The 23,580-nt window shown below is 33.3% G+C and overlaps 1 protein-coding gene across 3 annotated transcripts in view; it reads right to left on the bottom strand.

The window, feature by feature from the left end:
• The window catches only part of TAFA2 (TAFA chemokine like family member 2), a 551,182-nt gene that overhangs the window by 95,280 nt on the left and 432,322 nt on the right, over positions 1 to 23,580 (bottom strand). The window lies entirely within an intron of this gene.

Here is a 23,580-nt window from a genome sequence, read left to right as displayed (position 1 = left end):
GAATATGGCTGAAAAGTAGCCCAGGCATTTCAGGTTTACAAGGACCTAAACATCTTTCTAATTTATTAGGTTCTCAGCTTCAGCATCAGCCTAGGCTCCTCAAACTCATTCTCACCGCATGTCTAATTAGTTGCCAAATCTTGTCATTTGGATATTTACATGCCATGCTTTTTTCTATTTTTTTTTATTCCCATAGTTACTTCTCACCTAGACTTCTGTAATACTCTCCTAAGTGATCTTTATGGGTCAAACTTCTTCTTCCTTCAATCCATCATCCACACTGCTGCCTGATTTTCCTAAAATTCAGCTTCAACCATTTCACTCTCTGACTCCTTGTTACCTCTAGAGTCAATTATAAATTATTATGTTGGTTGCTTATAGCTCTTCACAATGTATTCCAGACTGATTATACTTCATCCTGACTTTTTGTGACTTTATTTGTGATTTCTTGGCAGAGATACTGGAGTATTTTGCCATTTTCTTTTCCAGCTCATTTATAGAAATATAGAAATAGAGTCAAAAAGAGTTAAATGACTTGGCTAGGGTCACACAACTAGTATTTGAGGCAGGAACAGGCCCAGCACTCTATCTAATGTATCATCTACCTACCTGATTGTATTTTGCTCCTATTCATATATTTTCTATGTACCCAAACTTGTTTTCTTCCTCTTCCTAATATGTAATGCTTCATCTTCTATTTCTATAGTTTTATATACAAGTTATCACACAATATTGAAATGCACTCCCTCCTCACTTCTCTCTCTTAGAATTCCTTATTTCTTTCAAAGCTCATGTCAAGCATCTCCTTCCACATGAAGACTTTCCAAATTCCCATCCTCATCCCTCCATAGCTACTAGGATCTTAACCCCTGAAATACTTTGTATTTTGCACATATTCAAATATGTGAACTCATATGTTCCACCTGTTAAGCCCCATGATAGGAAAATTAATTATTTTGATTCACTGGTCGAAATATTCTTTAAAAAACAAAACAAAACAACAACAAAAACTTGTCCCACTGAATTTTCTGGCTTGAGCATTTTGAGCATAATAGATTGGTAGGAAAGTATGCTAACCTTATTAATACATCACAAATAGTGTACTTACAAACAAATAATACATCTATACTTCAGCACATTTGATTTATCATATTTGCTAGAAAGAGAATCTGACTCAATCTAACCACTTTCTGTCTAGGCAAACAAATGGGCAACTCCATTTCTAATCGGTCTTCTAAACTATGAGATTCAAGAACATATTATCCTGCTGAAAGAGGCTGAGAAAAGAACAACATCAGAATGGCTCCCCTCCCAAAGTTATATTAGCATTTCTGATCCTGATAACAATTTCATGCTCACTTATGACTTTTTGGAGAACTCTATGTATGCAGAAATGAGATCATAACCCCAAAACACATTCAGGTAGAAACATTAGAGGTAAAGGTGATAAAGAAACATTCACATAATATAGGGACATTCCAGATTAGTGTTCTCTTTCTTATATACAGAACTTGAAAATTATTTCCATTAAAATGAAGTCTTGGTAAGTGATTAAATGAGTAATCAAATTATAACCCTCTGTGTTGTCTTGCTCAAGATAATATTGTAGATGGCATGGTGATATTCTTTTTAGAAGTATTTAATCTCCCTCTTAAAGATACAAAAGGGCACATTTTGATAAATATTGAAACAAGGTAAAAGGCAAAATCCATATTATCACTTTAGTGAAACCAAACTGATAAAGGAATTGAAGCTAGAAATTTTTAAAATGGGGAACACTCAGTGAAAAAAAAAATTGTCTAAGTGCAGGTCACTATTTTCTCTACTTATAATCATAGATCTACCTGTAGAATGAAAGGCTCAGTTATTTTCTCAAGGTCAGATAGGCAATAAGTATCAAAGAAAAGACTTGAACTGGCAACTTCTAGTTCCAAAGGAAGTCATCCATTCAATATACCATAATATCTCTCACAATAAAATTAAATATTCAAGTTAATTCACCAGAGGGATTATTTAAAACAACTTTGTTTTATTTACTATAGTTAATAACCTCTCTCCCACCCTCTGACTACTGACTTGAGCACTTATGCTCCCATTAATTGATTTCCACTCTTTTATCATTCTTTCCCACACATCTTATTTGCCCACACAAGACAATCTATAACCCTTTCTTCTCTTTCACTGACCTGTTCTCTCTGACTAACCAACCTTGACTTTTTTCTTTTTTTCAATGTATTGATATGTTTTTCATATCCCATTTGGCTTTGTTATATCGGGGTAAATGTAGGGGTTTTTCTATGTATCTATATGTGAACTAGTGAAAATTAAATACTCATGAAACACCAAGTGTTTTCAAGAAGGAGAGAAGGGAATTTAAGTCTATTGTAAAGGAAATTAAGCCCAGGAAATTTAGATACTGATATTATGCTTAGACTGGAATGGTTAAAACTCTATTTAAACATTAATCTAATTATGTTTACTAATTCACATCACATCATCCAGACTATCAAAATGCTATTCCTACAGAAAAAGTCAATAGTTTGGAAAAGGAACTCTATTATATCAGAATATACCCAGAAAATGGAAAGATATATGTCACATATTAATATATTTGGAGATTCATAGGTATATACCAGGATATGTGAAAGTAGGTTTGTTCATTTTATGTCTATTATTATTATTATAACAAAATTGATAAATATAAAGAAAAATGTACAAAGCAGGGAGGAAATAAATTGAGTATGACATTGTGAATCTCTACCATATCCTATTAAGAACTTCATATTATTATATTCTGTGTATTTTTTAAAAATACTATTTTCTTCTTTCTTTACTTTCTATTTTTCTTTCTGTATTATTACTTCTCCATTGGCTCCTATCCCATTCTCCTCCTTCTTTCTAAAAAAGCCCTCCTTTATAACAAATGAGTGTAGTCAAGAAAAATAAATTCACACATTGTCACTATCTAAAAATACATCTTATCTGACACCTCTAGGCCATATCTCTCTTCCAAGAAGTAAAAAAATATGATTCATTATCAGTTTTATGAAGTTTTTTTTTAGTAACTACATTAATCACCATTTAAAGTTTTTTGTAGTTGTTGGTCACATCACTCTCTTTTACTTCATACAAGTTCTACCAAAATTCCCTGAATCTGTCCCTTTCATCATTCTGCATCAAATTGCAATAATATTCTCTTTGTGTTCCTACAACATAAGTTGTTCAACAATCCCCAATTGAGGGACACTCAATTTGTTTCTAGTTCCTTACTACAAGAAAGAATGTTGCTATAAATATTTGCATGCCTATAAGTCCTTTCCCTCTTTCTTTGATTTCTCTCTTTGGAATATATGCCTACAAGTTATATTGCTAATTCAAAGAATATACATAGTTTACTGAATTTAAGAATATAATTTTAAATTACTTTCCAAAATATTTGCACCCACCTACATGACCACTAACAGTACATTACTCTTGCTACCCTCCCGCAACCTTCCAATATCTATCATTTTCTCTTTTTCTCATCATTACCAACCTGGTGGATGTGAGATAGAACATCAATTTATTTTAATTTAAATTTCTCTTGCTAGTAATCATTTGTAATAATTTTTAAATATGATTATTTATAGGCTATCTTTATTCTTTTCAAAACCATCTGTTTATTTCCTCTGACCATTTACTTTTTGGTGAATGACTCTTATTCCTATATATTTAATTAATTTCCTAAAATACCCAGATATCTAATTGATGGGTCAGAACCCAGGGTCTACTCAAAATGGCATACTTACCTAAGGAATGTGGAGCAATAAAACCTCTTATCTGTTGATCCTAATTTGTCTCCTGTAAAAGCTATATCCTAACTTCTTACCTCTCTCCTTCCCCAGTAACAATATCTTGCTAAAAAACATCCCATTGTCTTACCTGGAGAAAAAGACACCCTGGCTCCTCCCTTATCTGTACCTTGTTCTCTGCACATAGGTCATTAGCCTGCTACCTGAAACCCCAAATTTCAGTATATAAAACTCTCCCAAACTGTTTCTAATTGTCAAACTTTCTCAGAGTTTGGTCCTTCTTCTAGGGCATCAATAAATTCTTTTGTGATTATAAGAAAACCTCCTTGAATTCTTTCACAACCTTTATCAAAGACTTGGTACAAATATTTGCCTAGTAAACTATTCCCTTTATAAATTCTAATTTTAATTTTGCTTCTGCATAATTTTTTCTATTTAATTTCATGAAATCAAAGTTTATTTCCTGTTAATTTTTTTGCATAGTCAAGATAATCTCCTCTTAGTTGAGAAAAGTATCTCCTTCCTTCCTCAAATTTCCTTACGGCATGATTTTTCATATTTAGTTCATATATTTATTGGGAGGTACGATGCTATATGGTATGAGCTGTTGAAATAAAACTAATTTCTACTGGATTGTTTTCAGTTTTCTGAGCTGTTTTGACCAAATACCAAGTCTTTTCCCCAGTAGTCCTTTTACCAGTATGCTACAGTATTCTGTATGAATTCCGTATGAAATAGTATGCTACTATATTCAATTGCTTCAAGGTCTTATAAAACTGATGTGTTCTAATGATCAACTTTTTAAATTTTTTTAAACTATTACCAGTATTTTTGTTTCCAACTATTTTGAAATATAATTTGAAATGTGATACTGTTTCTTTTTCTTCTATCTACTCTTCATTATTTCTATTGAGATACTTTGTTCTCTTACTCCATATTGATTTGTTAAAATATTTTTTAACTCTATGAAGTAACTCTTTGATAGTTTGATTGGTATTACACTATATTTACAAATTAATTTTTGTAGCACTACAAGTTTTATTATAATGACATGACCCAGACACAAGCATTTAATTCCTCCATTTTTCTGTCTTTATTTTTGTAAAAAATTATTTGTACTTATAGTCATATAATTCCTGCCTATATCATGGTAGATAGATTTCCAAATATGTGTGTATATGTATATATGTACATATGTGTGTGTATATATATATATAGAGAGAGAGAGAGGTGTATTTATATGCATATATATATGCATATATGAGTATGTATATATATGTGTGTGTTTATACATACACATACAAATATATAGTTTTTTAATTTATTTTTCTATCTCTTATTTGTGGGTTTTATTACTATAAGAGAAGATATTCCAGTGAGACTTTTATAAAAATCTAAGCCAAAACATAGACGCCTTCAGATGCAATTTGTTGTTTATTCTTTTTTTTTTTCCTAAGTGGACCATGACATCAGGAAGGTGACATCATGACTTGCAAGTGAATCAGAATCAAGAGAGGGAGAATGGTCAAAAGTTATCAGCTTCACTCTCTCCTTCCAAGTCATCCAAGTACAGTAACAAGATGTAGATCAGAACAAATGACGATGAGACATGATTGCTGTGGGAGACTTAGGCCTTTTAAGCTAAGGTTTTCCACAGGTCTGTAAGCAATACCATAGCTAGGTAAGAAATGAGGCAGCGATTGGTCTCTTTTATCTAGTCAAAACAAAATCAGAATAAAAAAAAAATCAGTATAGGAGGGGAAGACCCTCAGAGTTTCTAGCAAAACCAGAAATATTTGCTATTTATACTCACTCTGAGCCATCCGAGCTCAAATAAGAGATATTCCCCAAAAAGTATTGGAGAAAATACTTAGATTGCATGTAAAGAAGACAATGAACTTGCCTCCAGGACATAGATTGTTTTGACATCTTTGTCCCTAGTCCCTGTTCACCTAAGAGCCATTCCATATAAAGAAGGAAGGTAAAAAGTATTACTGAAGAATGATGAAGAGAAGGGGATAAAGTTCTTATAGCTAGATGACTTTCTTGATAGAGCAATGGGTTTGGAATCAGAAAGACCTGGATTCAAATACAACCTCACACATTTACTAGCTATATGATGCTGGGCAAGTCATCCTCTGTTTGCCTTACTTACTGGAGAAGGAAATGGCACACTCCATATCTTTGCCAAACAAACAAGCAAACAAAAAACCTTGGACAGTGTGGTCAACAAGGTCACAAAGAGTTAGACATGACCAAGCAACAACAAAACTCTCATCTTTTTCCTGGATGTGACAAACATCCTCGGAGAAGACCTCTGAGAGTCAGAGAAGAGTCTTCTTCCAATGCTAAAAATAAGGGTCATTGCCCTGGCTGAAAGAGCTCTGTTGTTCTTCAGCTGAAAAGACTATAATCAAGCTCCAGCTGAAGCAATCAGCTCGTCCAGCACAGATGCTGCAATGTTAAAATAGCCCAGCAGCTAAACCACCTGCCCAACAGAGCATGGAAGCAGTTGCCCAGCAGCAGAATGGCCTGCCCACAACTGTCTGGCAGCTACTGCCTAGCAGCAGCTGAACATGGTAGAGAGCCAGGGCAGTCATCAAGTAATCTGTCTGACCCAGCCCAGAAACAGATTGGCCCATCCAGCTGAGACACCATGCCCTAGATATGCTGAGCCATTAGTTCTGTGAGGAGCCAACTAAAAAGGGGAGCAACTCATCCATCAATGACACCACGCCCCAATACAAATGTCAAAGAATACCCTTTGGAGAGAGAGAAAGAACACAGATGCTCTGAAGTCCCAAAATTTTGAGTTACCTTAGCCACATATACATATGACTCTCTACAATCTTCTTTTTAAATTCATGACTATTATTTTCCAATGTAAGACTCTGGGTATATTTGTGGGAAGGTGTGCCTCTTGTATAGGGAGGAAATAAGAGGTATGCTTGTAAATGTTTAATAGCTAATTCTCTGAAAAACAGAAAGTACACAACCCACTTTAAAATTGAATGCATTATTTATATTTTCTCCATCACTTTCTTAGGTCTAGACAATCTCAAAATAATAAATTCAGCCCCGATTTGTAGCACTTGCTAATTTCCAAGGTATAAATGTTTACACTAAAAATTAATAATAGCCTCTCCAGAGACAGAAGATAGCTCTAGCGCCACAGGGAAGGAAATGCTCATAATTACTGTTCTTCTTATGCAATTTGTTAATGAACTAATTGAGCCTAATTGTCCAGATAAAACACAATGGGAAGGGCTGAAGAACTAGGGTTAGAAACATGACTGCCTCAATTATTATGTATTTTCCCCTATAATTTGACAGCATGATCAGATGCTTTCCAACCAGTCTACAGATATTAAATATTGATATTATTTCATTATCTATGAGGTCTTTAAGTATAATGTTGTTTTGCTCCTTTTCATTTTTAACCATACCTATTTTTACTGTTGCCTTGTTTGAAATCATGATTCCAAACCTTGATTTCTAAGAATCTCCTGAAGCAAATTAAATTCTTCCCTAATTCTTCATTTTTATGCTGAGACCTTTGCTTCAAGTACATTTCTTATAAACAATACATTGTTGTATTCAGTTTTCTGAATAACTGTTAACTTCCTCTACTTTGTGTGTGAATTCATTCCATTTATCATCATAGATAGAAGTATGGAATGGACTTATGATTGTGATGTGATTGTTATCTCCACATTGTTTTGTCTCAGGAATACTCTTTGAGGGGGAAATTATGCGATTGTAATCTCAGGAATACCATACTGTGGCTCCAAGTAGCTCTGTATACTTGGCTCTAAGATGTCTGGTATAGGAATACTGTATCTTACCTTTAGATTATTCTATATATTTATTATATAATATAATGTAATATATTAACATATGCTATATATATTTAGATTACAGACTTGCCATGTGGTAAAGTAGAAGACTACTGAATTTCTTCCTTCCTCTCTCAGTAGGCATCCTAGAACTGATACATCAGCATATCAATAGCCTCCATAAAATTAACATATCAGAGGTTCTTTTGAAACTAGTGAGTTTAAACCAGAGAAATTAATGAGTAATAGAAATAACCTAAACAGTACCTCCAAAAGTTTTTACCACTCTAAATACACTGTGTGTCCCCCTTACTTTGCTAACTTATCTTGGAATTTAGCCTGCCAGTCAATGATGTATTAATAAAATCTTTGCCTCTTGATTTGGAGTTGGTTTAGGCCGACAGATTCCTTTGAGACACCTCATGACAGCTGCACAGAACCCCCAATATATTCTGGGGTTCAGCTTCTAAATCCCAACTATTATATTGGTATAAGGAATTCCAAGACAAGAAGATTCTCCCTACTATCCACATCAGAGACTTCCTTGACATTTGTAGTGGTTGAGAAATTGTTCAAAGCTTTAAGAACTTAAATGACTTGAACTGGGCCACACAACAAATATATATCAGGCAATATGTGAGGGACAGGATTTGAACTTGTGTCTTCCTAGCTTCAAGACCAATTCACTGTCTACTACATGATATGCTTTTCATTGTCAGAATTTTGATTGTTAACTATTTATTGTGTTCCATCAAGTCCTTTCAGGATGAGATATAATTAGTTATCTTTCACCTTTTGGAATATTGGACTCCAAAATTTCCTCCTCTTAAAAGTAGTTACTGTCAAATCTTGTGTGATTCTGTGTTTCTTTGGAACGTAATTGTTTTTTGTTTGTTTCTGGCTGCTTGCAGTATTATCACATTAGAAAACCCTAGATTTTTTTACTCTGTTTTGTTGTTGTTGTTGTTTTTTTTTTTTTGGTTTTTGGTTTTTTTTGGTGAGATTTATTTTGCAGATTGATTAGTGGATTCTTTCTATTTTCACTTTATCCTATGATTCTTATAGATATTAAATGGGATTTGGGGGGGGGATTTTTCATGATTTCTTAAAATATGACATCCAGGATTTTTGCTTTTTATGACTTTCACTTATGATTTTTAAATTATTCCTGCAAATCTGTTTTAGATCACAGTTTCCTTTCTTTTGTTTAATTCTTTGATTTTGTTCTTCTGTGTTGTCTTTTGAAGTCATTGAGTTCTGTTTGTCCATTCTGTTTTTTCAGTATATTCACAATGTAGGTAAATTTTTCTATTTTTGGCTCTAAGCTATTTATTCTCCTTCCATTATTTTTGCCTCCAGTGTTTTAATTTCATTTATAATTATTTCTTCATTTATTCCAGTTTCTTTTGCAGTTTGTGTGAGTCAAGCCATTTGACTTTTTTTCTAACATTCTTCTTATACTTATCATGGAGTTTCTTTTTTCCTGGGCTTATCTTTTGGATTTCTTATAACCCATACTATTTCTTCAGCATGTTTGATGTTTTCTTCTATTTACCTTTTTTTTTCAGTGTCATTTCCTGGATTGGGACTTTTTGCCAGGGCCAAGTTCCAACACTCTTGGATGAGGGTTAAGTAGGTCCTGTTTTGTTCTATTTCCTCGGTAGACTGGATGCCATTGCCAATTCCTTTCTGGATGAGATGAATCTTTCATTACTATTTCTTATTGGTTCAATATAATAAGTATTGGCTTTGGCCCACCTTTTTTTTTTTTTCCTTCTCCTTCTCCTTGTATACTTCCTCACCAAGAGTTGCTTCTGTCAATTTCTGTAACACTGAGAGATCCTAGTTGAATTTTGAAGATGATACTAGTTTAAACATGATGTATACTATTAAGAGCTGAATTAGCCCTGTCTCCCAGTGCTCCAAGGAATGCACATCTAGTTCCTGTTTCCTTATACAGTGACCTGTGGAGCAAGATATATCCTAACTTCTCTTTTGACAGACTAGAGATGAGATCTGTTTTCCAACATGTTTATTAAAACCCCCCACTGGCTTCTTTGGAATAAAATTTCTCACAGCACTGGCAAGCACTAGATGCACTAATGGAACCTGGCTTCCTTGGAGGGACCTGCATTCCACAATACACAGGCTTCACAACCATTTGCTGGACTGAACATGTATAGGCTTCCTACCAGCTTATACTGCATTCTGGATTTATTTTTTTACTGTAGTTCGAACTGCATCTTTCTCTTACATTCTCTCCATTTTGTTGATAGATCTGGTGGCTTATACCAAATGTTGCTGTTGTTCAGTCATGTCTGACTCTTCATAACCCCATGAACCATACTGTCTATAGAATTTTCTTGGCAAAACTGGAAATTCCTGGAGTACTTTGCCATGACTTACCCAGGATCACACAGAAACAGTAAGTTTCTGAGGCCAGATTTGAATTCAGTTCTTTCTGACTCCAGGCCCAATTGAGCCACATAGCTAATCTCCCAGTTTTAGGATAACCAATAGGTTGAAGATAACTCATCATGGGTTAGGGGAATGCCTTTTCCAATTATATGAAAACATACTAGGGGAGGACTAGAACAATTTGTTCCATGAAATTGGCTGAAACAGGCATTGTAAAGTACTTAGAGCTTTGTCAGACATCAAACACAATAAGGTCATCCACTGAATCCCACTGACTTTAGAAAGTGAGGTTGATGACTCTGCAACTCTGTTTCATTTAAATCCAATTCACCCCTGAGTCTAGACATCACCATGTGATATGATTGATCCTCTTTGAAATGAAAGACACACAACAATCTTGGTGACCATTTCAGATATTTGTTGGAGTATATACGGGAACCCTGGACTGAAGATAAATGGGTCCTCCAAACCCAAAGAGTAAAGGATCAAACCTAAAGAAAGGCTCATATGATTTTATTTTTCTTTGTCAGCCTTCATTCTTCCCCACCCCAGTAATTGGACTAACTTAGAAACCAATTCCAAATTCCCAAATTTCTCCAAGAGTATAGACATTAAGATAAGCAGATAATCTGCTTAAAATTCTATAGACAGTATGGTTCATGGGGTTATGAAGAGTCAGACATGACTGAACAACAAAATGGAGAGAATGTTTCAAAAAGAAATATGTTTTCTTGGAAATGTACACTACTAGTAATAATTATTCCTTTCCTAATATCCTAATTATCCTAATATCCATTCTTAAAAATAATGATAATATGTTTACAAAGCATTTTACAAATATTATCTAATTTTATTCTCACAATAATCCTGGGAGGATTATCTCCTTTTTATAGTTGAGGAAACTGAGTCAGAGAGAGATTAAGTGCTTTGCCTAAAGTCACAAAAGTAGTCAGTCTCTAGAGTCATATTTGAATTCATCTTCCTATCTTCACTCCAACCACTATGTCACCATAGACATGCCTCTTTTGAGCCAGAAAATAAGGTTCCAGACCAACTGCTACCAGAATCCAATTCCTCATTTAGTTTTTAAAGTCCTGGCTTCAATCTACCTTTCCAATCTTTTTTTTTTTTTAATTAAAATTATCTCCCTTTCCTCATTTTACAATTCACAAATCACAAATTACAATTTACAAATTACAAAGAGATCTTTGTGTTTCTTACTCAAGATATCTCATCTTGCTTTTCTACACATTTGCATCACACTTGGATCGAATTCCCTTCTCCCCTCAACCTCTTAGGATCTCTTATTTCCTTCAAGCACCATCTTTTACACTAAAATTATCCTGATCCTCACAGCTGTGGGAATCTTTCACTCAAAAAAATTTTTTTACTTGTATTTATATGGCATATTACTTTTTATGCTGTTCTCCTCCAACACTGAATGTTAGCTCCTTAAGGACAAGAACTGCTACAATGAATACAACTTCATTGTATTAAGTGTTGTATCCCCATCACTTAATAGCAATGGCTGGAATATGGTAAATAATTGATAAAAGCTTGTTAATTGATTGATTGATTGCCACTAGGAAAGGAAGAATCAGTTATCAAAACATTTGAACAATTTTCAGTCCCAAAGCAGTTACACTGAAAGGAATCTCTCAGAGCTAACAATAAAGCCTGGATTTGAAATATCTTTTACACATAATGTAGACAAAGTTCATTCCCAGATGGTAAGGCTTAATTGGCCTCAGATCTCTATAAGTGGTGATAGTTTGTTTACCATTAAGAAGTAGGAGAATAGAGATCACCTGTATCCATAACTACTCCACAAAGCAGCTGTAATTGACATTTAAAATTAATTTAAGTAAATCTAATATCTGAAAAATAGTGGCAAAATAGTTAATTAGGAAACACATAGCACAGTATTGGACCTGGAGTTAGGAAGGCCTGAATTCCAATCTTTACAAGAAATGTGAACCCTAACAGATCACTTAACCTCTGTTTCCTCCACTTTCTCAGTTCTAAAATGGGAGTAAAGACAGCACCTTCCTTCTAAGATTGTTGTGAGAATAGAATGAAAAAATAATTGTAAAATGCTTAGAACAGCCACTGGCATATCTATATAAACCTTAGTTATTATTATTGCAAAAGGTTTCTTGGCCTTATCCTCCCAAAAAAAATCACCACAGTGTTCATTCAAATGGAAGCTTTGCCTGATGTTTTAAAAGTTTAATTAGATATTAGAGCTTAGAAAAGCTCTTAGATATGATTTAATCCAGCCATTTCATTTTACAGATGAAGAAACTAAGACCCAGCAAGGTTGTATCTCACCCCCAAATCTCATAGCTATCTGGATTTAATTTTAGGTCCTCTGACTGCAATTCTAATACTATTATTAGAAATAACAATTACAATAATTAAATTTTTTCAGGAAAACAAATTCTACAAAATTAATCGCACATATCTCAACTCAATGTCAGCAATGCACAAAGGTAACCAATAAAAGTCTCTGTCACAATATTCAGGTACATTGGACTATCATATTCTCCTATATTCTCCAGCCTTAAGAGTTGTAGATTTAGTTTACAACAGAATATACAATGGACCTGACTACATGAGCAATGTATCTGACATCAGAAAAATAATCAGAGTTACAAATTGATAAACACTTATGTTACAAATGATTAAACTGACTGGTTAGTAAAACAATTTAAATTAAAAAAAAAAAAAAAAAAAAAAGACTCGTGTCTATATCAACTAAACCTAGAGCCAAAGTTAGAGTGCAAGGACTGAGAGTCACTCTTTCATAACCAAAATTTGGAGAACACTGAAAGGACACAGAAAGTCCTTCACTAGTTATAAACAAAGAATGCATCTACATTCAGCAGGAAGAATAACTCATTAATATAGGAAACTACTAGAGATCCTGCTTTCTCTCCCATCCACACCAGACCATACTCCAAGTGAATGGCTCCTTTGCCTTCCCACCCATTTCTGGCCATTCCAGCAAAAGTCTAAAGGATTTTACAGAGTTTGCTCTCAAATTGCTGCTTTTCTCCCCTCTGTTTGCCATATTATTTTTTTTTTTTGGAACAAGAAGAAATGATGTTATTTAATTTATTTTAATCCTTACATTTGGTGGCAAATCTACAAATGCTTTTGTTAAAAATGAATGTTCTTATTCAAAAAAGAAAAAGAAAGCTTATAGATAATCTAATATATCCAAATGAGATTTATTGAAGAGTTTTTTCCAATCACTAATTGAGGCCTCAGAAGGCAGAAAATAGGGGATAACTTTGATCTTTAAGTCTGCATAAAATCAATTTGCACTTTATTGCAACAAACAAATATGGTTTCCTAGTTTTCTTTTTTCAATATGGAACAGTTCCCATTCTGATGTGTGTGTTTTTGTGTATATGTAAAAAAATCACCAATTTTATTTATTTATTTATTTATTTTGGTCACCAAGGCAGTGATTAGCAGAGAAACAAAATACTGTTTGCTATCCTCCAATCCTAGATCTACAGGTAAAGGAGATTGCTTTCCCCACCTCAGTGGATGCAGCCCCAGAAAGTCCAGAATGTAATCACAGAGGTATTAAAATTACAAAGTATGTCTATGCCCTTATTAGGTATAAACACCATTTTGAATCAAGGGTGTAACAACCTTTGATAATAGAGTTGAGAAAACAAATAAGCATGTTGCATTTGTGTATGTATCTGTGTATAGCTAAGTTTGGGAAAGGAAGGAGCAGTTAGTCTAGACTCAAAGGCTGTTGTGGAGGAAATTGATATGATAAAGGGGAAGATATGGAACCTTTCAGTATTGAAGTTGACTGAGAAGGTAAAGAGGGAATAAGGAGATGGGGGCGTAATTCTCACTTACCCTACAGCTAATTTGGCAAGTTTACTGAGTCTGATCTCACAAAAATAAGGGTTTATTCTCATGACCTTAACTGGACTTGGAAAACTTTCACAAAGCTTAGAAATTCATTGCTCCCACAGGATACTTGCTATGAGCTTTTAACAGGCCTCAGGGCAAAACAAAGAAGAAAGGTGGCATTCCGTTTGCTCATGGTCTACATTTCTGATTTAACTCAACTCTCCTGAACTACTTTCCAGATTCTAAAGCATACTATAGGTTCAATTAACAAGTTAATCTTAACAATTTATTATTAATTATTTAGTGCTAATTATTTTCTCATACTTACCACATTGGAGTATCTAACATCTCTAAAATTGGTCAATAGACAATTTACTAATATGTGGGTAGGTATATGTTTTCTAGAAAGCAATGTCAATTTTCTCACATTCATAAAATCAGGATGACATTTGCTGTTAAAACAACCCTAACAATTAAAACAAACTTAAGAAGCATGTCTATCTAGAGATAGCTTTCTTTCTCTCAATAGTTAGACAGACACAGACAGAAAGACAGAGAGACAGAGGGAGACAGAGACAGAGAGACAGAAAGAAAGAAAAAGAGAGAAAGAGAGGGAAAGAGAGTAAGAGAATGATGAGAGAGAAGAGAGAGGGAAAGGTAGGTTAAGTAAATTGATATAGGTATGTCTAGATCTATATATTTAATATAACATAGATATATCCATATAAAGATGCAGACATATAAAGATATATACATATGTTTACCTGAAATGTACACATTATATAACATGTCTTATTTTATGAGGGTTGAAGGAGCCAAAATTCAAGAAATATGAAATAAATTATGGCAATCTCATTTTATCTGCCCCTGTCATAACTCTACCTCAACTGAATTGAAGGCATACTTTATTTTGCTTCTCGTGGGTATAAAAATTCCAAGTTATAGCTTTGACTTTGCCTTTTATTTGTATTTATATCTTGTTGAGCTTTCTTTTTCAACTTTGTTGCAAATTTTTAAAAAATCAGACCAGGATGGGGCAATTCTACATGTCTGATTTGTCTTGATATTTATCCTGGAAACCAGATTATTTTTAACAAAAACAGATACTTTGCCATTATACTATGAACTCCTTAAGGATGAGGAGTGTCTTTTACCTTTCTTTGTATTTCCTGTACCTGGCATATAATAAATATTCAATAATGTTTAGTGATTGACCAACTGACTGATCTCCCTGGGTCTCATTTTGCTCATTTATCAATTAAGAGGGTTGAAACAAATGATTTCTATGGTCCTTTACAATGCTAAGGCTATGATCATCTTTAAGATCTCTTCTACTTCTCAAGTCCATTGATTCTACATGACTTCAAAGAAGATGAGGAGGAACAGCCTTACTATATGATGATAATTAATGATTGCTAGCAAATGTAGTATAGTAAGATTTTTGTCCTTCTTTCTCTCCTAGCTCCACCATATTGTTCACATAGTCACAGATACATATTTGCACACACAAAGGCATTTCATATATGAGCTGGGAAGTGGAAAGTCTGTGTTTCTCTGTTGAATCATTACAATACTTGGAAGTCTCTGCATTTCCTTAGAGAAGATTACTCCTAATGTGACTAGCAAATTGATTTTCTCTTCCAAGAACTATCTTTCAAAAACAAAACCCAACCACCTTACTGTTTATAAATACATGATCAATGAAAATGTCTACTATAACAATAAGATCAGTTTCAGACAAATATCTTAATTGCTATTTAGAAGTAGTTTCCCATATTTGGTCACCATTCAGATAATAGGTACAGTTAATCTTTGAATTTGAACAACTTCTTTGGAAAAATAGAGGGCTCATCATCAGAGAAATCATCAATAAAGCATCCAATTTGTTCAGTCATTTAATATCCAACAATGTACTTTGTTTCTGATTTTATTTTAATAACTTTTATAGGAATTTTACAACTATGCTTAATGAATTTTAAATGACTTCCTATTATATCAGTCTCCAAAGTATTAACATTACAGATAAGACATCCGCAAAATGAAAAAAATGAAATATTAAATGACATAATAATCACTTCTTGATCTGACACTAATGCTTTATTGGGAGAAAAGAATCCTGAAAAGTTAAGTGACATTCTAAAATCTAAGTAACAAATATTATAGGATTATAAATAAAAGCCTGACCTCATTACTTCATCATCACTATCATTACTAATAATAGTATTATATGAATTATAATAATGGTGACAAATAATAAATAACAGGGAGAGAAACTAGAACTGTGATTTAATTGCTTTAGGAAACTATGAACATAGGTGAGTCCCTTCTTAGAGACACAGTCTTTAATTTAGACAGAGTCTCTAATTTAGAGTAGCACAAAACTCTGACATATAAAATGGCTTTCCCAGTGTGTATCAAAGATGTCAATTGAATCCAGGTCCAAATATAGTTTTTTCCCCCCAATTCTACTCTGTGTCTATAATAAACAATGTAGGATATATATGATCATTTATTAAAAGGTAGACTTAAGAAATATCAAAGAATGGTGAAATTGATATAAAAGATTCTTTGTTCCCTCATTCATTACTATATTACTATTTCTTAATTAGAGAATATCTAACAGAATTAATGCCCCAAACATTTTCTAAGATGAAAACTATATTTGATTATCAGTTCATTGCTTTCAGAGTTAAGGAGACAAGCTATACCTCTTGGAATTGCCTATCAAACATCTTTAAAGAGCCAACCCCTGGAGTGGTAGAACATTTTCTCAATAACTCTTAAGAGTCATATAACACTAAAGATAGTATATGAATTAAAATACACAATAGATAATAAGGTTACTTTACAGTTTTCTCCAACGTTTTAATGCCCAGAATAAAATTAGACATCTTAAGAGATAAGAAATTAAGTCAAGATTACTTTGTGTTACCTGATTAACTCTAATGGCCTACAATCTGAATTATAAACTTTAAGAGAATCATTTGGAATGTGTTTGTGTGTGTGTGTGTGTGTGTGTGTGTGTGTGTGTGTGTGCTTTAATTTTATCCTTCAACTTGTTACAAAGGGAGAAGGATTTTCAATAAAAAGAATGCACAGTCTGAGTTTAAGCATGAGAACAAGCTTATTTCCCCTCCCCCACAAAACAAGTCATGTTTATTATGTAACAACAGATATGAAATGTTAGTCATAAATGATCAGATGACTTCCTGTTTAGAGAATTCTACAGTTTCATCTGACCTTATTTTTTGACAAGAACATTTAGTGAACAAATCCTGTCTGAGACTGCTTCAATCAGTACCAAGAATACCAGTCTCCTTTAGAGTTACGTCCTTGGAGAATTGTTTCTCATCATAAAATTACTCATAAATCTAGGATTACATTGGGCTTAATCCATTTCTTTTATATTGATGAAGACAACTTCTACTAGTCTTTAGCTAATGAAAATTAGTTTTTCCGTGCAGCATGTCTTTGAATAAGTTAGCATTTATATTTTTTACTTTAGGGGGAAAATAAGTTCTCATCAATTCACTATTTATAATAATTATCCTCCTAAGATTTAATTTGGTTGGAGCTTAGAAAAGGATTTAATGGGAAACTATGAACTCTAAACTGTCGTGTTTCAAAGGTGATTTCCAATATCCAAAGCATAGTGAGAATAAGCATGGGATGGGTTTATTTAAAAAGGGCTTCTCATAGCTCCTAACTAATAAAATTATGTCTTAAACCTCTAAATAAATATGCTATTCCCTATATTGTGAGAATTAAAAATGGAATCCTATAGTTGGTAATAACTTTCCCCTTGGGTTTGTTCTGGGAAATTTCATGTCTATGTCTCAAAAAATGTAGGTAATAGGACCCCTTAGATCCATACAGTACACCCAAAGAAACAAATCCATTAAGTAGAGTCTGGACAGCTTTATTCAACCACTTAGATAATTTGGAAGATGGAAAGACTTAAAGAAGCCCATAAACAAATACAAAAAGTTTATGAAGGGATTTAATGACGTATGAATAATGACATTCTTCCTCCTCTTTGACAAGTTTGACTTTCATACAAAGATCCTACATTTTTCCATGTTTACTGCCACCTTTAGCTTTCCCCTTAGAAGGAAAGAAAACTTGAAGTTGTCAACAGGGCAATTTTTCCCCAACATTCCAGTGACTACCTCCTTCCACAATCTCCCCAAGCATCTTAGTTTTGATATTCCTCAAAGGGACAACTTGGAACTACTTGGACAGCCAATCCCTTTCCCAATGGACCTGCATTAGCAGAGTATAAAATTCACACATCTTGCTCCTTTTTATTTTAACTTGGATCCTTAACTACTGTTTCACCCAGTTTCAGAAAAGATAATACGTCATCTTCTCTCTCCATGGCATACATTGTTCAAGCAATTCGTCTTCCCTGAATATAATGCCAGACAGTCTAAATTAATAATGGTCCCCAAAATCCCTTTCCACTATTTAAAAGGTCTGGTTCTAAGACCAATTTTATTGCCAGGGAAGTCATCCTTCAAGCCTACTTCTTCTAGGAGTGGAGGTTCAAAAATGATGTCGTGTAGCAATAACACGTGATAAACATTATGAGTTAGAGATGAGGGGAAAAGACACCAAAGTGGTTTGTGTTTCCCTTTTTTGACTAGTGCAAAAGGTTGTTTCTTCCCACAAGTATCTTTCCTCCCTAAAATCTGAGCCTATCAATTCATATTGGAAGCAGCCACCTTCACTGTTTTTCTCCAGGTGACAACAAAGTTATTCTCTTTAGAAAGATGCAATCAGAAAGTCCTCCAAAAGGCTAGTCTCCCAGAAAGATTATTAAATTGATCAGAGAACTTCTTTGATTACAAAGAATAAGTTTCTAAGAGTCTTAAGCTAATGATTTTGTGAAATCTCCACATTGATAGTAATAATTTATTTATTCTGTCAAATCCAGTGCCTTCTTGAAAAGCTAATTCTTTTAAGAACTTTCTTTATCATTTCATTTAAATAGACTGACACTGACTAAAATAACTTGCAAAAAAAGACCAATCCAACTACCCCAGGAAAGAATTCTGATACTTAATAACTCTTCACTTTGAAGAGTGGAAAAGAAATATGTTAGCCTTGATTTAAATTCCTCTATCATTTCTAGAGAGAGATTGTATTAGGGAATGAGGAAATGAGGAATAAATTGTATCTTATAATGATTTTCTTTCAAGTAAAAAATAGTATTGTTATCAAAATTATATCAACTTTCAATATACAAGGGATTCTTTTAGTTTGAATTTTTTCTTGAATCTATTATCTATCCCCTTGGTCAGCTAGCTATCAAGAGTTGGATGATCTGAGTTCTAATTCTGACTCTGTCACTTACTATCCATGAAACCCTGTTAAGTCACAACTTCTTTTACCTAGTTCTAAAATTAAATTAGTTCATGAGCTTAATAATTAGTTACTAATTCCCCATTCTACTGAACCAACTATTTTACTATTGTATTCTATTACTCTAATTAGGGGGTCAATTATTTTATCTTATTTTTCTTTTATTTTCTGATGCTTAAGCTTGCAAACTTTGTCAAAATCTATTTTATTCCATCCTTCCTTATTACATTCTCAACATTTTTTCCCTATAAACATACTGCATAGTTCCAAAAATTTATGTGAATTTTTTCCTGACTCTAATCTGCTAAGATGTCTTATTTTCACTTAATTTGAATTTCTCTTCTTCTTCTTTTGGCTAGAAAGCTTCTTTTTATTCTTGCTGGAATCTGGCATCACCCTATTGCTTTTAAGTCCCATGAAACTTCTTCCCTCTACATTGTTCTTATATCATCTATCAAGTGCCAGAGGGATTTGAAGTGGTGGGAAAAGAGAAAACTTTAAAAGGAGGTGTTCATACTAACCTCAGAAAGACATCAATACATCTTGGAGTGGTTGTTTGAAGGTGTGATATATTTCATGGAGTAAATATATCAAATGCCTTACAATATCAGTCAACAGACTAAAAATATTTGCATTTACAACTCCAATCAAGCACATTATGAGTGCATAGTAAATATTAAAAGTGTAAAGGTGAACCTTCTTTTATCTCTAAAAAAAAATAAAATTTTACTTCCTTTTTTCCTTCTCTGTAAGATAAAACTAATAATTTTATCTTCATCTCATAAGAGTTTTAATAGAGTAACTGGGGGAAAAAAGTTACTAGAAATTTTGCTTCAGATAACAATTCAAACCCCATCCACTGTTGGTCACAGGAAAAGAAGAACTAATTATCCTTCTACCTGCAGACTTTCTTCATTCTCTTCCTAAGTCTGGCTCCAGATCTTCTCACTTTTTCCTCTGGAACCTCAGGAAATTCATGTTATAATTAACAAACTTTTCTTCATTTTACACTTCTTCTTTTTTTTTGTTTCTTCCTTTTGATGGTATTCACAGAGACCTTGTGCTCTCCAGATAACATTTCCCTCTTATAATCTTATCTGCTAAGTCTTATAACTCTCTAGCCATATATAACAATACATTGGTCTTAGAGGGACAGTCAAAATATTACTTACTCTATACTGCACAGAGGTTCCCTCTCTGATGTCAACACTGAGCAACCTTTCCTTCTTTGGGATTCATTCCATCCAAATTCACTATCTACTGAAGACCTCTGAGATTTTTCTCTATCAGTTGCCTAAGTTCCTTTTCCCTTTTTCCTCAGTTCCTAGCCCTGCTTCCTCTCCCTAACACCTCCCTTATACTAGGGACCTTCAACATACATATTGATCGTCCCTAAAATATCCTATCTTTTACATTTCTCAATTTACTCAGTTTCCATTAATTATCCCTTCATCCCACCTCAGCTGTGAGCAGTTTTGAGCTTTTTATCATTTACATGTGTTCTGCTTCCACACTTAAGATTACTGAAATTCTTTTATCCAAGCAAACCTCCCATTATTAGGTTTTCCATATACCTTACCACTCTTAATCCAACTCTTCATTCGCACTGTAACTTCCAATGCTCCCATCCTCATTATCACTCCTGCTTTGATATGACTTTTCCCCCTTCCTAATTTCAGTTCTTTAGTTAACCACTTCACCTCTGTGCTATCCACATCCTCTATAGGATCTATAGGAGCACACTAAGGCTCTGCCCTGGGTCTGAAAGCTTAAGATATACTACTGGTTAGAGGATGTGACATGTAGGATAAAGAAAGAGAACTGAAAAGCAACATTCAAAACATCCAAAGAAGAGGAGAACCAATGTTACAAAAGCTCTAGAGCAGACTGTGTATCCAGAAGAAGGAAGTCCCTAACAATTTCCAATGCTTCAGAAAAAAATAAGATTTGCATATTGAGGAAGGGCCGTCAAATTTAGCAATTAAGAAATCATTAGTAACTTTGGAAAGAAGCAACTTGAATTGGATGATGATGTTGGAAGCCAGAAAGCAAAAGGTTGAAAAATGAAATGAGAAGACAGGAAGTAGAGATACAAATATATACTATCCTTTCTAATGACTCCCAAAAGGGAATATCTTGCTGAGTTCCCTGGCCGGAAGTTGATAGCTATCAAACAATCTCTTCCCTCAAAAATTAAACTCAAGAATTAATGTACCTGGGAAAAAATATTAAAATGTTGATTATTAAAGGGTTTTTTACATTCTTTCCTAAAATACATTTTACTTTGGAGTATTTGGACACCATGAAAAAAGTTCAAACTCTCTAAAAGAAAAAAATAAAAATTGATGGAAGAATTCTATAGACTGCACTATATATCCTGAAAATGAGTTTCTACTTAGTTTTTTGTCCACATATAAATTTACTTAGATGATTACAGCCAATGAACTCTTAAATTAGCATCAAAGTTATATGTAATAAATATATTATTTTCAGTGGATATATCATAGTCTTCAGAACTATAAAAGACTTTATTACTTAGTAATCTTGACCAGTCCCCTCATTGTAGGTGAGGAAATTGAGATTTAGAATGATTTGCCACCAGTTGCTTCTCATGTATTTTAAACTTATTAATAGTTCCATTATCATTTCTTAAGTTAAATGTCATATATTTGAACTTTTGAAATGAAGTTTGGTTTCTATTAATTATGTATTGAAGCACCTAGGAAAAATGACTCTAACAGAAGTAAAATCCAATTCTATTTCCCAAAATAATTTATATTTTAGTCATTTAAATTTTAGATTGTAAAAGGCTCTAGTGATTGTTCTTTTAGACTCAATAATGGCAGACTTCAATCTAATATCCAATGAGATGTATAACAAGAATTAAAATAAATCACCATAGTTTATCTGGAACTTTTAAGTAGAAGGAGGTAATTCTTAACTTTTGTGACAGTTACAAAACCAGAAAAACAAAACAAACTGACCAAATTCTAAATGACTTCCCCATGAGATTATTTTCCTTTGGATCACTGTGCATCATGCTTTTAGGAACTAGGCCTGACCAAAATGCAGTAATACCAGAAAAAAAAAAAAAAAAGGTTGTTTTTTTTTTTTAATTTTAAGTAATTAGCATCAAAAAATTACTTTGATTTCGGTACCAAATGAGGCAGAAATATATTAGCACTTTCCCTGGTGAGATGATTAACTTGATTCAAAAACCTTTAGACAAATTTTTCAAGTCAGGCAAAGTACCTTCTGCAAGGAATGGGCTGTGCTGACTCTTTAGAGAACAGCACATTATGAGTCAATGTTGTGACAAAATGGCCACTCTCAAGATCAAATAGAAGTCTGTTGACATAAAATTGGAAAGATCTTATTAACAAATCTAATGATGTCCCTGCATAAGTAAAAGTGTGGTTTTTTTGTTTCTTAAATTTACTCCCAAATAATCCATGGTTATATTTTACTGAAACACAGACTTCTACAGTTGGAAAAAAAACCTCTCCTTCAATTTATCCCATGCCAAATCTCACAAGAATTGTTCACTAAAATATTTCTAACAAGAGGTCCTTCAGACTTTACCAAAATATCTTCAGTGAGGTACATCCTGCTATTTCTCATGACAACACTTTTCATTTGGGGACAATTCTAATTGTTAGAAAGTTGAATTTTGTTGTTTTTCCTGATATCAAGGCAAAATTAAATTTTGCCTTGGTATTTGATCTGTACTTGATAGTATAGAAGCACAGAGGCTTAACTTAAGGTTTAAGATTCAGAATAAGACATACATGTTTGGTCTTGGGTAATGAAAGAATTGATTTTACTTAATTATGCATATGTTATGAGGGTTTTATTTTTTTATTATTATTATTCAATTGGAGAGGAGTGAGAAGGGAAAATAAATTACTGTTAATTAGAAAAATTTTTTTTTTAATTCTTACTTTCTATCCTAAAAAAAAAAAAAAAAAAAAAAATCTTAAAGTAAAACTATCATAATGACTTCACCAAGAGCCAAAAAGTGACATAATAGGCTTATGAGTCTGGGATATTATTGGTTTAGAAAACTCCCTAGAGGTGACAATAGGTATATTTATAGGGGTGAAATATGAGGAGAGGTAAAATGATATCAGATTTTCTAATTAGGCAAGCGGGACTCTTGTGGATAATGGAAAATAATACTTAAATTTCAGGAAATTGACTTCTTACATTACTACTTGATTGTGGAAGGAATAAGTCAAAAATAGTCCCATTTTAATTCATTATATTAATCTTACTAGTCAGAAATGAAA

Source organism: Antechinus flavipes, chromosome 5 (assembly GCF_016432865.1).
Source record: "Antechinus flavipes isolate AdamAnt ecotype Samford, QLD, Australia chromosome 5, AdamAnt_v2, whole genome shotgun sequence".
Lineage (NCBI taxonomy): Eukaryota > Metazoa > Chordata > Mammalia > Dasyuromorphia > Dasyuridae > Antechinus > Antechinus flavipes.
The sequence above is the reverse complement of the archived record's forward strand: the minus strand, read 5'-3'. Positions and strand labels throughout refer to the sequence as shown.